Source organism: Pongo abelii, chromosome 2 (assembly GCF_028885655.2).
Source record: "Pongo abelii isolate AG06213 chromosome 2, NHGRI_mPonAbe1-v2.0_pri, whole genome shotgun sequence".
In the NCBI taxonomy this organism is placed as follows: domain Eukaryota; kingdom Metazoa; phylum Chordata; class Mammalia; order Primates; family Hominidae; genus Pongo; species Pongo abelii.
In genome coordinates this window covers 185,041,025-185,062,915 of record NC_085928.1, presented here as the reverse complement: position 1 = coordinate 185,062,915, position 21,891 = coordinate 185,041,025, and the positions used below count along the sequence as shown (strand labels likewise).

The 21,891-nt window shown below is 34.9% G+C and overlaps 1 protein-coding gene and 1 pseudogene across 14 annotated transcripts in view; one reads left to right on the top strand and one right to left on the bottom strand.

Moving 5' to 3' along the window:
* The window catches only part of NAALADL2 (N-acetylated alpha-linked acidic dipeptidase like 2), a 1,370,084-nt gene that overhangs the window by 723,562 nt on the left and 624,631 nt on the right, over positions 1 to 21,891 (bottom strand). The window lies entirely within an intron of this gene.
* Positions 18,028 to 18,686, top strand: LOC103890309 (elongation factor 1-beta-like; annotated as a pseudogene).

The window sequence follows — 21,891 nt, the reverse complement described above, 5'->3', positions numbered from 1 at the left end:
GCAGTGGCTCAAGCCTGTAATCCCAGCAATATCTGGGAGGCCAATGCGGGCAGATCACTTGAGGAGGGGAGTTTGAGACCAGCCTAGGCAACCTGGCAAAACCTCGTCTGTAATAAAAATACAAAAATTAACCAGGTGTGGTGGTGCATGCCTGTAATTCCACCTACTCAGGAGGCTGAGGCAGGGGAATTGCTTGAACCTGGGAGGCAGAGGTTGCAGGGATCAGAGATTATGCCACTGCACACCAGCCTGGGTGATGGAGTAAGATTGTCTCAAGAAAAAAAAAAAGAAAAGAACAAAACGAAACTCCTTCATTTGATCATTATTCTCATTAAGAGTGTAGGTAGTCCCTATAGGCTAGAGCAAAAATGGTGTACAGAGGTAAAACTATATATTCCAGTCTCACACAAGGAAACATTCAGCTAGGGAAACATTTTGCTTTCACTTGCTGTAGGCCATTGGTAAAGATTCCTTCCTTCTTTTTCCGTATACATGCATTTCCTAATAAAAGAACCATGCACACCCATAATGATTATATTTTTAAAAAACTAAAACATTATACATAGGATATCAGAACCACAAGCAATTTTTTTAAAAGAGCAGCTGCCTCTATTGGTAAATATTCACATGCCACTTAGAGTATAATATATTTATATTATATAAATATATATAAGTATATATAATATATATTAATATAATATGATATATAATATAAGTATATAAATATAGTATATAAAATATATTATATAGTAATATAAATATTACTATATTATATGTTATCTAGTAATATACTATATATTATATAGTATAATATATAGTATAATATATTATAAATATTACTATATAATATATAATATATAAATTATACATTTAGATTGATATATTGATCAAATTATTGATCAATATATTGATTAATTACACTCATCATATGTTATTATGTATTATCATAGAACACCATATGCCAATTATCATGCGACTTTGATACTGAAAAACTACAAAACTGCACACACATATCACTTGTACTATAGAACTACATTTGAACAATATCTGTGCACATAAACAGTACCTTTAAAGTATTTGCATTTGACAGTGTATGCTTTATAGATTTCAAAACTAAATATTTTATTTGGTAGAATTGTGTCAATTGTTCCCTAATTATATCTAGATATTGGACTACATTCCAGCTTACAACCAGAAACTCTAAAAGAAACAGAATTACCATTACATTTAGATATCAATATATCAAATGTATAAATTATACATTTAGATATCAATATATATAATATATATTATAATATATAATATAGTAATATTACTATATATTATATATTATATACAGTACTATATAATATATTACTGTATATAATACATATATTATATATAATATAATATAATATAATATAAATATATAATATATAATATAATATTAATAGCACTATATAATATATTATATAGTAATATTACAAATATTACTATATAAATAGCATTGTCCTTATGTTTCTGTTTAATAATGCTAATGGAATGGTAAATATATAAAAAAGCTCAAATTCATTACATTTTAAATATTTTAAATGCCTTTTTGACAGCTTTATGCATAAGAATCAAAGTTAGAAATATTTCTGTCTGTGATTTTTTTCTGATTTCCTATACATATTTTGAAACACAAGACTTTAAATTTAAATGCTGGCTAGCATACATGGAAAAAATGCTGGGTGCTCCAGATGTTTTGTTTAACTTCACTGTGTACATTATTGTTGTTTTCCTTTCTGCTTTTCTTTCCCTTTCACAGACTAGAACGTCAAATAAAGCCATACTAAAGGCCGCTTTGATGTAGAAACAGCCAAATTTCTAGGGTCTCTCCAATCATTTTACACATTTAAAGCCTGAAATATTAAATAAGCTGAAATAAATGCTCGTTTTTTAAATTTCCTAAAACACTTCAAATACTTCAGACTAGGCTTGTCATTTGAAAAAATACTGAAGAGCAGATCTGAATAAAATTCATTTAACTTCACAGTACATCTGCCATTTGAAAACATTTTTTTTCTGTTGAACACAGCTTAATGAACCTTTAATTTACCTTTCATTCAGTATCCACTGAGGGTCGTTAAAAGACAAAGTCTAAGTCACTGCACTTAATTACACTCATCATATGTTATTATGTATTATTATAGAACACCATATGCCAATTATCATGGGACTTTGATACTCAAAAACTACAAAACTGCACACACATATCACTTGTACTATAGAACTACATTTGAAAAATATCTTTGCACATAAACAGTACCTTTAAAGTATTTGCATTTGAGAGTGTATGCTTTATAGATTTCAAAACTAAATATTTTATTTAGTATAATTGTGTCAATTGTTCCCTAATTATATCTAGATATTGGACTACATTCCAACATACAACCAGAAACTCTAAAGGAAACAGAATTATCATTACATTTAGATATCAAAACACATTGATATAAAACAATATTTTATACATTTGACTTTTAGAAAGATGAGGTAAGTAACAAGCCAAGATATGTCCAATATTTATTCATGAAATATTAGCAAGGTTGTCATTTTCCTAGTCCCACTGTTGATAGTCAACGAACTTCCCCTTTTCTTTGATGCCTTCTGTGTTTTTCTTACTTCTTAATGTTGTGTCCAGCCAGAAATAGTCTATATTACACATTGCTATCAGAGTTATCCTTTAAAACTGAGCATATTTGGTTTAGTCTCTGCCCCTTTTAAGAACTGTCTTTAGACACCTATTCTTCTCTAGAATAAAGTAAAAAAAAAAAAAAAAGCATGAAATACATGGTTTGGCAGAAGCAAGACCCAACATGTCTTTCACATCTCATCTAATATTTTGTTATGACATTTTTCATTTTCATTTTCATTTTTATTGTTTTGAGACAGTCCCTGTCACCTGTCACCTGGGATGGAGTGCAGTGGTGCAATCTCAGCTCATTGCAACTTCCACCTCCAAGGTTCAATCTATTCTTGTGCCTCAGCTTCCCAAGTAGCTGGAATTACAGGCATGCAGTACCACACCTGGCTAATTTTTGTATCTTTAGTAGAGACGGAATTTTGCCATGTTGCCCAGGCTGGTCTTGAACTCCTGGCCTCAAGTGATCCCCCTACCTCGGCCTCCTAAAGTACTGGGATTACGTGAACCACTCACTATGCCTGGCCTGTTATGACATATTTTATACACAGTAGTGAGCACCTGTGTACCTACTACCCAGCTAACCAATTTACCTTATTTTATTTATTTTTAGACTTTTTTTCTATTTTAATATATGTGCGTTCGTAGTTAGTTTTTACAGTTATCATAGTTCAAGTGTCAGTTGTGACACAATTTTACTTGTTTGTGCATGCATTAACTTGGTTATTATTCTGGGTCTGACTAGACAACTTTTGTCCCTCAGGTTTCAAGTTATTGAACCATTTAAGGATCATTTGAGGAAGAATGAGGAGTCCTGTTTGTTGTTGAAAACCCTCCATTGATATCTTTTGGTAAGTCCAGGAAATGGTTAGTATCAAAACTTGCAGAATGGCCATCACTGGCTTGGAAGAAAGTCACAAAGACTAAAATGGAACACTGTTTTAATGAACATTGCATCACTTTTTCATTAATAGCACAAAGGGGGACACTGCATGGAGAAATACAGGTATTAAAAATTCTGAGTCAAAAAGATTTGAATGAGTCATCCACTGAATGTAAAATGTTTTAGAAAGAGCTTAATTTACTTTGTATTTTCCTTTTTATATATAAACAAGACTGATATATAACAACATAATAAGCTTTGCATAAAGCAGACTAAAAGAGATCTTACAATAAGTATAAAATAAAAATTCTAAGTTTCTCTTTCTTAGAGATACACAAAATAATAGCATACGTTACAATGGTGTCTTAGGTTCAGTGACAGTTTGACAGCTTCACCACTTATATTTTAGACAAGTTGCTTAGCCACTCTGAAATTCAATTTTCTCATCTGAAAAATGGTGGTAATAATAAAACCCAGCTCATAGGGTTATTGCTAAGATTATAGGAGGTAGAACAGTGCTTGGCATATATTAGTGTTCAATAATGTTAACCGTCCCTCTTTCGTCCATTGTTTTATATGGAATTGCTTACGTATCTCTCTAACACCTACTTTATTTTTTCATAAATATTTTTGTCTTCTTCTACTTTTCTACTCTCTTCCTCCTCCTCCTTCTCCTTCTCTGCTCTTCCACTTCTTACTCCTCCTTTTTCTCTTATTATGAATAATACTTAATTAACATAATAGTAGAAAGAATAATATATCAACAATTCACCCCGGTACTCATCCCTAGCACCACTGATCATCAGTCTACTCCCCTGCACGTTCCTATCCACTCTCTCCTCAGATTGAAAAAAAAACAACAACAAAAACCCTCAGACATATCATTTTATGAATACTTATTTCAGTATGTAATTTTAAAAGATAGACTATTTTTAATATACCTATAGTATCATTATCCACCTAAAATAATTAACAGTAACTCCCTAATATAGTCAAATATCTAGGGAATGTTCAAACCACAATTTTTTTTTTGAATAAATAATACTTGATGTACTCCAGTTGCAAAGACTGGAAAGTTAACGTATTTATTTCAAAAAAATTCAATAACAACAATTTAAATTATTGAATAAAATGAGGAAATACAAAACAGTAGTACCCAGGATGCTAGATTTTCTTAACTTTAATGTCTTATATTTACCAGCTATTAAAAATTTGGCTTCGAGAATATTTTTGATAAATAAAGTAAATCTGGCCTAAAATAACTTACGTATCACCAAATATATCCTCACATGTTAATAGCTTTGATTAGCATTATGTTAGATTGCTATATCTGAGATATGTGAGTCAAAAGTTAAACACAGGTTAGTAATTACTCTAAAAAATCTAATCACATCTGCTTCATCTTGTTCTTCGATGCATTTTCTAGAAACATAATTTTTGGTAAATTCATTCATTAATTTAACAGCTACTGAGAACCTACTATGTGCTGCCAGTCACTTCTAGACACAGGGAGTAGAACAGTGAAAAAAAGCTAAAATCCCCACCCTTATGGAACTCACTTCTAGTAGAATGAGAGAAACAAAAAACAAACACACAGGAAAATTTCATGTAACAGTGTGTGAGATGGTGCATGGAAAGAAAAACCCTGAACAGATAGGAAATGGGATGCAAATGGTAGGGGAAGGGCTTGCAGTTTTCAATAAGTGGTGAAAGAAGTCCTAACTGAGGTTTTCTTTTTATGACTATCATTCCATTCAAATTACTGTCTTTTATAAGGAATACATCAAACTGATAATAAAATAATGAGTATTCAGCACCACAATAACCATTAGTTTCTATTCCGTTCTTCTCTTGAGTAACACTGAACATAAACACCAAAATTCAGCTGTAGGTCAAGCATGTTGCAAAGGATTTAGTTGACATAAAACTGTAGAACATACTTGAAATACATTCTTCACAATACTTCAGAATAAACGAAAATATAATTCATGCCAGTAACAAGGTTAAAAAAAATAACACTCGAACATTTTCACTTCAATTCAGACAAGTAATTGTATTAGTACAATGAGCCTAGGAACAAACCTCCTGTCTGATGTTCCAGGTAACCGTGGTAACCTCTCTTTGGAGCTATTGAATTAAACTGTCTACATGACTACTTTCTATATAAGTTACAATGATGATTTAGAAGAGAAATATAGAGCTGCTCTGTATTGCCACAACTGATCTCAAAGTTGTAAGATCACCACTTTTGCAATCACTTCTTTGTTACAGGATCAAATAAAAATTTCTTGAGGCAACTCTAATAACAAACAATATAAACTTTGATCCTGTTTAACCCTTTAAGATATAAAACAAACAAATCTGATATTAGCATTAGAAAAAAATCACTAATCAAATAATGTCTCATTAATAACTGAGGACAGAAGGCAATTGTGGTATTCAATTTATACATTTGGCCTAAAAATTCTTTAATAATATTTTAAAACATCACTGAGTGCCAACAAATTTGTGGCAAGGCTGGCACTCTCTAAACAGTATGAATGGGCACAATACTTTAGGAACACATACTAAAGTTCTTAAAATGTCTGTATTTATAGTTCATTTCTATAATCTAGCCTAAGAAATTAAAAGAAAATAGAACAAAATTGCATGCATACAAATTTTCATTGCAATTATTCATAAAAAAGCAGAGTGACTTTTTTGCCTCTTTAAATATTTATTAACTTTTCCATTTCTCAATAATTAACCTAGGATATAGTTATACTCAGTAGAAAGAAAAGCAATTGGAGACCTCTTAATGATACATGTAACAATCAGAAGTCTAGTAGCAATGTCTGTTCAAGATAGATAAGCCACCCTCCATTTTAAGTTGCAAAGGTAACTCATACAATGATATAGAATCAAGAGAGGGAATAAAATTCTTGCCAAACGTATTTAAAGTATGACTCTTTTCATTTTAGACATGCCTGGGTAATTTTGCATGTCCTCAAATGTTCATATCCAAATATTTGGTGTCTAATTTTAAAAAGATAACTATAAAAATAACAACAACTAGCATTTATTGAGAATTTACATTGTGACTTTAAATCTAAATAAAACCTTTTGAAAGTGGTTAATGATCCCCATTTTCAGATAAAGAAACTAAGATTTTGAAAGGTTAGGTCACTTGCCTATGGCAGGATAAACATGTGAATTCAGGGTACATGACTCCCCAGTTCCTAATCACAACACTAGCCTGTCCTTTTTTTGTGTAAAGCTTGTAGAACTCTTTCAACAGTGCTGAATGGCAACTAATGGAAAGACTCCATGGCAAACTCTAGAGCTTATTTTGATGTTGTGGGTTTTACACTGTGACCATATTTTCTGAACCACAAAATGTACATATATTCTGACAAGTTCAAATATGCTTATAGGGAAGAAAGAATATGTGAAGTGGAAACAATCCTAGAAAAGACAGAATATATGACTGCCACACCATATAGTTAAAAACAGCAGTTGATATGAAAAAATACCAGAGAGTTAATACGGAAACTCTGGTGAGGACCAGACTTAAGAAGTCACTGGGGAATTAAATAACTAGTTATTTCATCTCTTTTCATATTTTTCATTGCTCAAATTTGTCTACGATTTTTCTTTAATATCCTTTGTTTCTGCTTCTCTCATTTTTCTTTCAAATGCTTTGCAATAACATTTCCTTCCAAAAAATAACCTAAGCTGTTTTGATACAAGGCATTAGTGGCTGTGTCCATTTGGCCTGATAACATTCTGCAGTCAACTGATACAACCAATTAATTGGGGATGGTACACAATCTCACACACCAAACTTCTCAAGCATGTTCAGCATGAGATAACATGTTTAATTATAATATTTTATACAAGAGTGTTACAAATGTGTTATTCTCTCCCAGAGGTATGTAAGGGTAATATGTGTGAATATATAAATATATGAAAAACCGTATGCACACACTGACATAATAAAAAGAGAAAAGAATGACTTCCATATTAACTTATAATTTAATAGAAGCAATTGGAGACAACTTAGTAAAGTAGCCTTTGAAAAATCCAATGATAAGGTTATGTTTCCAAAAATTCGTGTAAAGGATTACATGACCTATAATAGCACATATTTAAAATACCTTAGCATAGTCAGAAATAAAAACAGAGCTGAAAAACATTCTTTATACTAAAACAAGTCAGACACGCTTTGTGGCATTAATTGGCATGTGTTATTTATTGACTGAGAACTTTAGGAGACACTTGCACTTACCTAGAAAGTGAGTCAGTGTTTGTGCTTGCCCCTGCAGTGCACTAACTGGCACTCAAGTGACCTAATTGGCTTCTTCCTAGCACTGTTGTAACATCAAGAGAAGCCAGCTAAGTCCTCAGTACAGGAAGGTCACTGTTTTTAGACACATCTTCAACCTACTAATAGAACATCTTGAATAACATCTATTTTATAACACTGAGATTGTATGTCTTAACAAGGGTCTAGAGCAATAGGTCAACAAATTCACAAACATAGGAAAGCACAGTTACTGCAAAAATTATTCACTCACATACAAAATATATATTATACTATTAATATATTTACTATGTACTTTTATTTTTCAAATATTAGTGATAGATTAATAAATATGTATTTACTTTAATATGGTACTGAATTCATACCAAAGCAATTCATTCAAAGTAATTCACCATGCTTTCTCAATCAACAAACATTAAAAGGTCAACTAAAATAATATGTCTATTAAAAAGTATCTGCATATTTCACATGTTGGGATTCACTGTACCATAGCATAATTTTCCTTTGATAGGTAGTGACTCATTCAAACACCTTAGGCAAACAGAATGTGCTACACTTTAGTAATTATAATAAGGTTATCAATTTTTAAAAGCCAGCCACTTTACTTCATCAATGAGCTGAAGCAACACTAGAAGATTAGGAAGGCTTATCAGTTCAAGACACTTTGAGACAAGTCCAGCAGTTATACAATTAATTTTTAATGATTTCTACATCATCTAGGAGATTCTCATTATACGCAATAAAAGCTAACCTAATAGTGTTTTAAAATTCTTTATTTCACCGAATCACCACAAGGTCTAATAATTCTATGTTAGAATCCTAATAATAAAACTTCATACTTTTGCAGAGAATTACATAAAATGTCTAAGACAATATTTTCAAAACTGATAGATTTAAGATTTTTTAAAATACAGTTTTTGGAAGTCTCTACTCTCCCAAACAATTAAAACATAAGTGGCGTATGGGGAATTTAACCAACATATAATTGCTGGCAATTTTCTTAATGCCTGATCTATTTTAGAGGAGCCCATGCTCCCAATTGAGTTTTCCATGGAAGATACCAAGTGCATACTTTTTCAAAGGTATTCTGATTGCAAATTTTGCATCCCAGATGGTTATTTATTGAGTTAAAATATAACTCGACCAGTGTTTACAAACAAATAAATTATAAATCTTATCTCCAGGACTATTTTCTTCCTAAGCTTTCATTTTCATTTTTACTACCAGAGTTTGCTGTCTTTGATGCTAAATTTTTCACTTTATTACCAAGTGAACTTGATAGCAAGAACTAAGTTAAGGATGAATTGAGATAATTTATTTCAGGTGCCTAGAACAATGCCCACATTAGTACATTTGGTGGAACTGAGAAACGGCATAACACCAAATTTAATACATGTCAGATGTTACTATGATTATCATTCAATCTCATAGTTTTGTCATGGCCCAATTTATCCTCACTTGTGCCTCCACAAATTGAACTGTTAACAAAGGAATCTCTGGTCCTGGGTAATGGCTAAGCACCACTGAGCATTTCCATTGCAGTTGGCTTCTTGGGTTTGCTAGCTGTATCACTAGTTATCTTAAATAAATGAAGTTTTAACATTTAAAAAAGAAAAAAAAAAAACTTTGCGCTCATCCTCAGTCACAGAAAACCCCAAGAGACATCCTCCCAAGTTTGCGAGAGATAACATTGAATGGAAGAATCTCCTTATCTCTCCAAATCTTCACAAATGCCTTTCTTTTGAGGTGGTCTATCACAACATTCAATGTTTTGTTTTGTTTTTAATTCTCTTGGTCTTTGAATATTATTCATGTACTTTAGAAAGTTCTGAAATTTCTTCTCTCATATTACCCTTTATTTCTATAACTTTTAAACTATTTCAAATGATGTCCATCTATAACTTTTAAAAATCATCCATTGCTGTGAGGAGTAAGAAGTGTAAAAACACATTTTTTATTCTATTGTTTTACAAGCTCAACTTTTATTTTAGATTCAGGGGTACATGTGCAGTTTTGTTACATAGGTATATTGCATGATGCTAAGGATTTCAGGTTCAAAAGATCCCAACATCCAGGTAGTGAACATAGTAACCAAAAGGTAGTTTCTCAGCCTTTGCCCCACCTCCGTTTCCCCCCACTGTAATAGTTCCTAGTGTCTCTCATTCCCATCTTTATTTCCAGGAGTACCTAATGTTTAGCTCCCACCTACAAATGAGAACATGTGGTATGTGGTTTTCTATTCCTACGTTAATTCATTTAGGATTATGACCTCCAGCTCCATTCATGTTGTTTCAAAGACTTCATTTCATTCTTTTTTCAGCTCCATTGTATTTCATGGTGTATATGTACCACATTTTCTTTATCCTATCTACCACTGATAGGCACATGGGTGGATCCCATGTCTTTGCTATTTGGAATGGTGCTGTGATGAACATACAAGTGGCTGTGTCTTTTTGGCATAATAAATTACTTTCCTTTGGATATATACCTAGTAGGGATTGCTGGGTCAAACGGTAGTTCTGCTTTTAGTTCTTTGAGACATCTCCAGACTGCTTTCCACAGTAACTAAGCTAATTTACATTCCCACCAACAGTGTATAAGCATTCCTTTTTCTCTGCAGCCCTGCAGCATCTGTTGTTTTTTGTCTTTTTAATAATAACCATTCTGACTAGTGTGAGATGGTATCTTATTGTGGTTTTGTTTTACATTTCTCTGATAATCAGTGATGTTGAGCATTGTTTTCATACGTTTGTTGACCGCTGATATGTCTTGTTTTGAGAAGTGTCTGTGTCCTTTGCCCACCTTTTAATGTCTGTTGTTGTTGTTTGCTTGTTGAGTTGTTAAAGTTTCTTATGAAATCTAGATATTAGTCCTGGGTTGGATGCATAGTTTGCAAATACATTCTCCCATTCTGTAGACTGCCTGATTACTCTGCTGATAGCTTCTTTTGCTGTGCCAAAGCTCTTCAGTTTAATTAGGTCCCACTAGTCAATTTTTGTTTTTGTTGTAATCGCTTTTGAGAACTTAGTCATAAATTCTTTCCCAAGGCCTACATCCAGAATGGTGTCTCCTATGTTTTCTTCTAGGATTTTTATAGTTTGAGGTCTTACATTGAAATCTTTAAGAGACGCATTTTACAAGGTAAGAAAACTCAGCATATTTCTATCTTGATCAAAAATAGGAATCCACAACCTTCTTTTAGCAAACTGAGGATTCAGTATTGAGTGCTTAGGCAATTAACTTTAAAATTCAAAGGGAAATAATTAGATAGGCCTTGACATTTACAAAGATTTACAGGATCCCTCCAAATTTCCTTTTAACTTATTGATTCTTGGTTAAATGACAACAAGGGTATCAGGAAAGCTGTTGTCTCTCTTGTGGGCAAACACTAGATTGCCTACATGTGTGTTCACAAGAGACATCTCACCTGTTTTTGGATTATTGTAGCCAGACACTGAAAAGCCTGACAAAGTCTTTGATGGGGCAAGGATCAAGGATAATCTAGAGTGGATACACTTCCTTCCTGTCAGATTAAACTCTAAATGCAACTTTTTTTTTTTTAAACAAGAATTTATTAACAATATCTTCCAGGAAAGGCATCCAAACTAACCAAGAAACAATCCCACCTCACCATAAGCCATTCAGGGTAAAAGAGCAGTTGTATAACAGCCACAAGGGTTTTCCCTCTTTTCCAGTTACAGGCACTTTTGGTTGTTTCTGCTGCTGAAAAAGCAGGTACTGAGCATCTACTTTGTGGCAGTCTCAGTGTAAGGTGCTGGATAGAGCACTGAAAAGGCAGTCCCTGCCCTCATGGAACTTCCAGTTTGGTGTACAATTTAGATAAGCAACTACACACAGCACTACATGATAGTGATATGGAGGCCCAGGAGCACTCAAGAAAGCTGCCTAACCCAGGCTTGGAGGGTTAGGAAAGGCTCCTCAGAGAAGGTGACAGGTAATCTAACTACTTCTGTCCTCTTAGTGGGTGCAATATCATTTTCTGTTTGTGGTTACTATAACTCATGTATTTCCCTGAAATGTGGATATGTCTCATCAACCTCTCCTTTCACACACCTAGTTCTGGAGAGTGGTGGAATGGTCACCCTGTTTCAGTGATTGCAGAGTGGCTACATTTCAGGATTTCCACTTGTTCTCTGCAGTGCAGTGAATACAGACACTGAAGGGGCTAACTGGTTGAATCTCAAAGTGCATTCAGTTACACTGTTCCCATTATACATCCTTTCACTGGTATCTGGAGCTTGATAGCAACATTAAGACCAAATACCATTATGTGAGAGGGTCTCTGACCTTCTTGATTCAATTCTCTATATCTCTGTTGCTCACAGCTATATGGAAACTTACATAACTAAATTCAGAATCAGCTTTCAATTCACTCTACATTATTGATAAAAGGGCTAGGTTTTTCTCTGGTTGAGTGAACATGGTTTATAACAGTGCAGTTTCCTGAATGTGCTTTTAAAGCTCATAGTGACTTCTGACTCACTTTTTTTTCTCCATGACCTTTGACAAGGATTGCAGCCAGCTGCAGTGGAAGAGCTTACCATATGTTGAAAACTGTATTCTGACACCTGCTCTTACATTCCTTGTTTCAAACATAAACATGCGTCTAAAATGACTTGAATTACACAGGCTTGCTCCTCTTCACTGGTGACAGAGATGAGACTGGTAGGACATCATCCATTTAAACTGGGATTACTATACCTTGTATGTCTTTTGACATGGTTTAACAAGATCATTAAATCTGGTCATAGCTATATAATAATTTAAAGACTATCCCCTTGCAAATTCTATGTAGAATCAGCTCACTTTGTTTTTTTACTCTGAAAGAATCTAATAATAGGCATTAACAGTTTTAGAGCAAGGTTACAAAGCTCTGCAGCATACTAAAATGAATATTATTTGTTTTCCCAGTGATTTACAGTAAGACTTCAGCAAGGGAGTCCTGACGACAATAGAAGCACTAGGTTGTTAAGCATCTCCTAAATGTGGGTCCATCAAGCAGCACAGTGCCCAGTAAGTAAGTTACATAAGGTCTCAATAGTAATGTCTCGTCCAAGATTCAAATTCAGCTCTGACATCAAAGTCACTTGAATTTCCAGGTCTCCTAGCTGCCTTCATAGTGACTGTTCCTTCTTTTTAAATGTTGGTTAGAAGATTTGTAATTTTTTCTCACTTTTTACTCTGATATATTATTAATATATTCAATTGTCAAAAATGAATTTTTAAATCAATAAGTGATTAGATGAAGTACTTTTCAAACTATGCATTATTTAATCGTATCTTAAGGTAACAAAAAAGCTTCCTTCTACTTAAAGCCAAGCCAATTTAGTTGGAGTTTTGATTAAAACCAAGCCAATTTTGTTGGAGTTTTACAAACAGCTCCACCAGGAAGGATTTCTATGCAGAGAGTTTTCATTGGCCCCTCCAGATCAGCTCCACCCTTCTTCAGGCTGCTTTGTTCCCAGAGAAGCTAACAAGTATGAGCTACATGAGAAAGATCACTTCCACTCTGGCTGCTAGTTGGATTTAGCCAATGAGGGGCAAGAGTTGGAGATCACTGGTCAGGAGGAGAGTGAGGTCAGAGTGTTTGTTTCCCAAGCTTCCTCCCTGATAAGTCACAGAAAGTTGACCCTGTCTCTGACTCAAGGCCATGGCTACTCCAGTGATGTCTTCTACCTAACTCTCTCCTTTCAGACTGTTTCATCTGCCCCTTGCCCTTTAGGGAGAGGGCAGTCAAGGCTCCCTGGTTGCTAGCCCTGAGGCACTTTGCCTAAAATTGCCTACATCTTTACTCAACTTGAGTATATGATCTATTTCCTGACTGATACAATCCCAAATAAGTAACATATCCTGGACTTGGACCTTAGAGAAATGACCATCATCACTTGATTTCTTAAGAAACTACATTGTTTGAACCTGTTGTCTTGGTGGTTTTGTTGTCGTTTTTTTTTCTTCTTTTCCCCAAGAGTAAACTACTTTCTTCATGGCAAATCTCTATCCTAACCCCAACAATACCACCATCTTCACAACACAACTCCATAAACTGATTTGCTTTTGATTGCTGCCTCTAAAGAGAGTCTATGTAAGATCTAGACAACGACAGGTTGAAGAGAACTGGAATAAACTCCTGGGATGAACCTGGTTCCTGGGTATACAGGATTTCTGAACTTCACATTGTTTTACCCATCACGGAATTTTGACTATTAAGTGACAGCTGAATTATTGCAATGTCACAGAGTAACTCAGCAGGATTTAGGATTATGAAAACATTTGTATCACTTATTAGTTAAATAGTATTTAAAAATTAAACAACCAATTTGACAAATATGAATGTAGTTGCCTAATATAGATAACTTTTAAGCATTATTTTAAACTGCTAAAAAGCTTGAGGAACAAATCCTTCCAAAAACAGACTGGGCCGGGTGCAATGGTTCATGCCTGTAATCTCAGCACTTTAGGAGGCAGAGGCAGAAGCATTGGTTTAGCCCAAGAGTTTGAGACTAGCCTGGGCAATGTAGGGAGATCCATCTCTACAAAAAATAATAGTAAAAAAAATTAGTGGGGACATAGTGGCACATTCCTGTGGCCTCAACTACTGGAGAGGCTAAGGCAAGAGGATTGCTTGGGCCCAGAAGGTGGAGGCTGCAGTGAGCTGTGATGACAACACTGCATTCCAGCCTCGGTGACAGAATAAGACCCTGTCTCAAAAGCAGTAAAATAAATATAAACAAGCTATTTATATTTATTTTACTCTGCCTCCTAAAGTGCTGAGATTACAGACATGAACCATTGCACCTGGCCCAGTCTATGTTTCGAAGGATTTGTTCCTCAAGCTTTTTAGCAGTTTAAAATAATGCTTAAAAATTACCTATATTAAGCAACTACATACATATTTATCAAATCAATTGTTTAATTTTTAAATACTATTTAACTAATAAGTGATAAAAACGTTTTCATAATCCTAAATCCTGCTGAGTTACTCTGTGACATTGTAATAATTCACCTGTCACTTAAAGGTAGAGTGTTTACCTTTGCATTATAATTATTTTATCTCCTTTTCCTGAACTTTCACCTACTAGTTGACTTTCTAAAAACTGTATACTTACATTGTTTTCACAAATAAAAAACATAGCCAGTTCCATTTTATAAAAATATGTGTAGAAAAAAATATGTTAAGTATGAAATACATTATTATCACAAAGTTTACAATTAAAAAATTTATTTAGTAAATAAACCAAAGTTTCTTCAGTTCTTTCTCCACAGATATATTTATAAGTGAAATAGGAAGGGGAGTTTAATATATTGAAATCCACGTATGATTTCCCTTGCAGCCTATGAGCACTTTCATCTTTCCCTTGAAAAGAGAGTCTGTGAGTGCTTGCTAAATACAGTTAGGGTTCATTTTCTTTCTGCGTGTCTTTGGGTTTTCACAAACCGAAACAGATTAAAACATATATACGATAGTTAAATAGTTCTTGCTAAATGACTGGTTAAGTTTATAAAATCGAATGAGAAAATTAGCCCCGTTATAGAGACAAATGGATCAATAGCATTTCCTTGCCCTAAATAATGTAAGTGCATTTATAGTTCTATGATAGTAGTAATTCCTAACCACCACTTTGGAAGAAATAGCAGGGCATTTCAAATGTCATTCACAGTTAGGAAAATAACAAAAACAAACAAACAAAAAAACACACACACACAGCGCCAAACTTCCAGCCCTACAAACAGGATGGAGAGGCACCGATAATAATCATTATTACAAGTTAAGTGGTGTCACAAGTCCAAGTTCAAATTTATCTTCCCAGCATCTAGCAAAGAACTAGCTGAGCCAACAATCTCCAAAAATAAGATTGCCATAGAATGAGCAAAATATCAAGGCCTGTGACCTTGAGTTTCTTTCTCTGTCAATAATCCTGTCAGGATGGCAAAAGTACATTGTTTAACCAAAACAAGCTCCTGCAATTTTCCTTCCAGATTAAGTTGCTGTCTCTATTACCTCACCCAAATAGTAATGCTAAATTAGAAAAGATTCAAAGCACTAGACATTTATCCTCTCTTCATTCAAAGTTAACACAACACCATCTCTTTCCACTGTTCTGACAGTAATTAAATGGGTTTTGTTCATGTTAAATAGAAGAAAATAAAGACTCCTTTCTCCCTTTTCTATCTTAAACTTACCAAGAAACTTCTGGGCTTCCCTTACACCTGTGATCCAGCTTTCCTGCTACCATAATGTATGCGTTTCAGTTGTGGTTAAGTCCCATCTGTTTGAATCCAGTTGGAGACTTCTATATTTACCCAAGTGCATCTATATATCTCCTTTAATGCAAGACTTTCATTAGTACAACTTAGAATGGCTAATACAGGCAAAATTACATGGGCACAAGCTCATGGATTTACTACAATAGATAATTTTGTGGTGTATAAAACTATATATATATATATTTGTGCAAGTGAGCAGGTGAAACTAAATAACTGATTTTATTCCTTATATTTGGAAAATGAATGGAAGACAAGAGAAATAATCTATGTTTCCTAAGACTGAGGAAATTTAGATATTTTTGATTCAAATTTGGGCACTGCTATATCCTTCTTTCCACTTACATTCTCCCTCCCCATCCATGGAACAATCTAGAGTACTTGGTTTCTTTTGCCATCACTTTAGCCAGCCCTAGCAGAAGACAATGAAGTTGCGCATTTGAAGTGTCTATGAATGAAGACTTTAAACAGGGAAACATACAGCACACATAACAGCAACAGATGTAATAGAATATTTTCATTTAAAATTCCAGTGTAGATTTATTTTCTCATACTTTATTTTCACTGAATAATAAAAACAGCTGATCAGAATTCTGCTTATAAAATGCTTTCCTTGCTGCTTAAAATCATTATTGACTTATGAAAGACCATTAGCTTTTTCATCTGCACATGAACTAATTCCAGTTTATTTAGGATTTTCTCATTGGTAATGTTTTCTGGCATTTTAATGAGGTTGTTACCCTGCTCTACTCTTTTCTTAAATACCTCATATTCCAATTTTTTTAAGAAAAGAAAAAAAATGGATGACTGCATGACTATGTATTTATAAAATTACAAAAATATTATGCCTCTCTGAAGGATTTTTCTTTTTTTTTTTTTTTTTTTTGAGACGGAGTTTCGCTCTTGTTGCCCAGGCTGGAGTGCAATGGTGCGATCTCAGCTCACCGCAACCTCCACCTCCTGGGTTCAAGCCATTCTCCTGCCTCAGCCTCCCAAATAGCTGGGATTACAGGCATGTGCCACCACGCCTGGCTAATTTTGTATTTTTAGTAAAGATGGGATTTCTCCATGTTGGTCAGGCTGGTCTCGAACTCCCAACCTCAGGTGATCTGCTCACCTCGGCCTCCCAAAGTGCTGATTACAGGCATGAGCCATGGCACTCAGACTGAAGAATTTCTTTATAAACTCACAGTCAGCTTGTGGTCCACCCTGAGTCCTAGATCTTGTCCTACTATGTATACCCTGTAGCTAACACAGTGAAATAGCTAATATAGTATGGCTATTAGCTTTAATGCCCAGATAGTAAAGATCATTTTGAGTTATATTTGTAAAGTTACTTGTATAAATATTAGCAATGTTCAATGTTAATAATTAAACACAACATACAATTCATACAATTAAGATTAATTTTAAAGAACTATCCAGACCAAAGGCATTAATTGAAAATATTTAAAACAATGCCTATCCATCAAATGTAGCACTTGCCATTTGTGGGATATTTGACAGACTGCTCACACTCTGTAACGTTTTTTATAAGTGAAGTCTATAAAACAGAAATAATATCACGGCAATTTTGGAACATGTGGATGAAATTCTATTTGTATTTACGAACTTTTCTTCCTTTCTCCACAGATATGTTTATAAGTGAAATAGGAAGGGGATTTTAATATATTGAAATCCAAGTATGATTTCCCTGGCAGACTATGAGCACTTTCATCTTTCTCTTGAAAAGAGAGTCTGTGAGAGCTTGCTAAATACAGCTGGGGTTTGTTTTCTTTCTGTGTATCTTTGGGTTTTAACAAACCAAAACTAGCTTTTTTTCCCTCTCTTAGCAGGGGTGCCCACAATTTACACTTTCATTTTGCTGCTACCCAGCTCTCAGATATAGCTGACACCATGGGTTTCAGAGACCTGAAAAGCCCTGCTGGCCTCCATGTGCTCAATGATTACCTGGCAGACAAGAGCTACCTCGAGGGTTATGTGCCACCACAAGCAGATGTGGCAGTATTTGAAGCAGTCTCTGGCCCATTGCCTGTGAACTCATGTCTTGTCCTATGTTGGTATAGTCACATCAATTTGCATGAAAAGAGGAGTAAAGAAACCTTTGGGCAAATATGGTCCTGCTAATGTAGAAGACACTACAGGAAGCAGAGCTGCAAATAGTAAAGATGATGATGACATTGATCTCCTTGGATCTGATAAGGAGGAGGAAAGTGAAGCAGCAAAGAGGTTAATGGAAGAATGGCTTGCCTATAATGAATCAAAGAAAGCCAAAAAACGTGCACTTGTTGCCGTTTTCCATCATACTAGATATGAAACCGTGGGATGATGTGGCAGATATGGCAAAACTAGAGGAATGTGTTAGAAGCATTCAAGCAGACGGCTTAGTCTAGGGCTCTTCTAAACTAGTTCTGATGGGATATGGAATTTAAAAACGTCAAATCCAGTGTGTAATTGAAGATGATAAAGTTGGAACAGATATGCTGGAGGAGCAGGTCACTGCTTTTGAGGATTCTGTGTAGTCTATGGATATGGCTGCTTTCCATAAGACCTAAAATTTACCCCAGATCACTGCACTTAAAATAAAAACTTGAAAAAAAAAAAATAAACACAGCTCAAAGTCTCCTATTGACATCTGTAAATAGCAAGAAAACAATAATTATTTAGAGATAACAGAATATTTCACTTCCTTTGAAAAATTTGTGGGAAAAAAGAGATGAATAAAAGATGTTTAAAGAAAAAATAAAGAAATACGTACATACAGAAACAGGTAAAATAGCTTTAAAAAGCACTGACTTCACACGAAGTGTCATTATTTTATATAAAAAGATTAATAACAATATTTCTTGGGCCAAGCATTTCTAATACACCACCAGAAGAAACCCATTATAAAGCAATGTCCCTGACAACTCCTTCTAAATTCACTATGAGGATTATACAAAGATTCATCATATTCTTTTTCAGTCAAGACTAGTAGGTAGGAGGAAAAAGCAAAACTGAGCCATCTAATCTATTCACTACTTTTTCTTTTCACCAATGGCAGGATTAGGTTTAGACAGCCCGAAGAAAACAGCACAGGTCTTAATGTTAAGGATACTGCTGAAAGGTGACACTCTAGCTGCCGTAGAGAAAATAGTTTAACAATCTGGGTAGACTCAGAAAGCCTTTCCTTAGACCTCACTTATTGTAATTCCACCTCTTTTCTAAAAATGAGCTTACCAGCTTTCATACAGATGTCTTGCTCCCACAGACACAGACTGTCTGCATGTGCTTTTTCTCTTTTCAGAAGGTTCTCTCTGCCTCCCTCCACCAAGTGTTGATTAAGCATCCCCCGACTTATCATTCCTCCATATTCAGCAGATTTGGCCCCTCAATTATGACATCTCATGGATGTAGGTATGTTTACTTATTGTTTGATTATATTTTGTTTTCATGATTCTTAGATGAATAACTGCCTCCCTCAGTAAAATGGAGACTTGCTCATTGCCTGTACTGAGTTACTAATATATTAATAGCACCGAGCCCAGGGCCTAGCTGAGGGTGAATAACCAATAAATATTTGAAAAGTTAATAAATTAAATGACTTAATCAGTAGATAGATGAATACTTAATCAACCAAAAGTTACTAGAATTGATTGACAGCTATGGGCGATGGTTCTCTCTCTGGATTTAGAAAACTCCAGGTTTCCACATTTTGCCTAAAGAAGTTTTCCCTTTCCTTCAAACTAACAATGGTTAGAAAATGTTTACACAACAGTAACCAAACCATTCAGTTGAGAAGCATTTTTCTCATAATAGAAGTTTACCAAATTGTCATTGAAAAAAAATCATTGTTATATTTAAATCAAATATGTCTAGAGTGCTAACACTATTAGTAGTCTGTTCTCAGATAACTTAATTAACTGGATGCATTTAATTATGGTACATAGAGTAATTTCAGTATGGGTTTGGAACGTACTCTACAAACACTATTGACTAGCTCTGACAAGAAAGTTAGCCCAAATGCCAGACATGATGGCCTAGGGGTTAGAGGATTCTCAAACAATGTAGTAGTGACAGCTGTGAATTTAGTGGGGGATAACTTAGTGTCTCAATTAACTATGGAAAGTCCCCTTTACATTGAAGTCATTGATAACTTGGATTTTAACAGCCAACGATCTGGATTCCTTTTCTCATATGCGTATAAGCAGGAATCTTAGTGACCTTGACATCTGAATGCATGGAGTCATGGATTTGTTACACAGCCACCTAAGGCTCTCACTGCCTGAATCCAGCTGACAGCCTAATTAAACAGCAAGAGTTCCCGGAGGGGAATGTTAATGAGTCTACTTGGCAGCCAACAGTCTGTTCCCCAGATGGTGCAGGGCTTATAAATTGTCAATAGGGTAAGAGGAGTGAAGGAAGTTGAGGAAAATACAGAAAATCTCCTACATCACTGTAACTTTCTAAGATGCTAGGTCCATGATGAAGATATTTTTGGAGATATGGCAACCGGGGTGAGGGTAGAAAAGTACTAGCACATCTATTTATCTTGAGCTCTAAGAATACATCAAGAATTGCTTTGGCTTTTCAAATGGACACCACTCTGTTGTGTCTGGGTAAACTGAATGGTTATTTCAGACACGTTTGTCAGGTCGATTGTGACTGAAAAAAATGGTAACGTGATGAAAGCCCTACCATGTTTGTAGTTGGTATTTATTATTTTTCTGTCTATTTTTTCCCTTATAGATAGAATCTAGAGTATGAGAGCTCTCTCTTAATTCAGTTATTATTGAATGAGTAACATCTTGCCAAGAAACAGTCTCCTCTAACCTTCAAGTCATGTCCTCCCTATTTCAAAGTAGTCAATGTGAAAGCAACTTACATTATCTATAATTAGAAATGAAAATGCTGTTTGGAACAGGCCTCCCAAATCTGGCCATAAACTGGCCCCAAAACTGGCCATAAACAAAATCTGTGAAGCACTGTGACAAGTACATGATGGCCATGACGCCCATATTGGAAGGTTGTGGGTTTACCAGAATGAGGGCAAGGAACACCTGGCCCACCCAGTGTGGAAAACCGCTTAAAGGTTTTCTTAAACCACAAACAATAGCATGAGTGATCTGTGCCTGAAGGACATGCTCCTGCTGCAGATAACTAGCCAGACCCATCCCTTTATTTTGGCCCATCCCTTTATTTACCATAAGGAATACTTTTAGTTAATGTATAATCTATAGAAACAATGCTTATCACTGGCTTGCTGTTAATAAATACATAGGTAAATCTCTGTTGGAAGCTCTAAGCTCTGAAGGCTGTGAGACCCCTGATTTCCCACTCCGCACCTCTATATTTCTGTGTGTATGTCTTTAATTCCTCTAGCACCTCTGGGTTAGGATCTCCCCGACCCAGCTTGTCTCGGCAAGTGGCACCCGTACGTGGGGTGCCAGGTTGAAGGGTCACCGGAGCAATGGTTGGAGAATGTGAAAAACTAAGCTGGAGGACACCCAAGTACTCTTAAAGCAATTCCCATGGTGAGTAAGAAGGAGAGCTCAGAAGCATCAGAGTAACAATAGGACAAGTGTGGGTGGGCTCTGGTTCATTCCACTTTGGAACCTTTTCACACTAATGATGAAGAGGAAGAAGAGTATAACCAAGTAACAGAAGAGGTTACAGAGCAGGTTTGTTTGCCAGCTAAAGCTAAAGTGGCAAAGGAGGGAGAGGTTCATCCCTACCCTTCTGTACCCCCTCATTATTATTTTGAAGAAAAAGAGTGGCCTG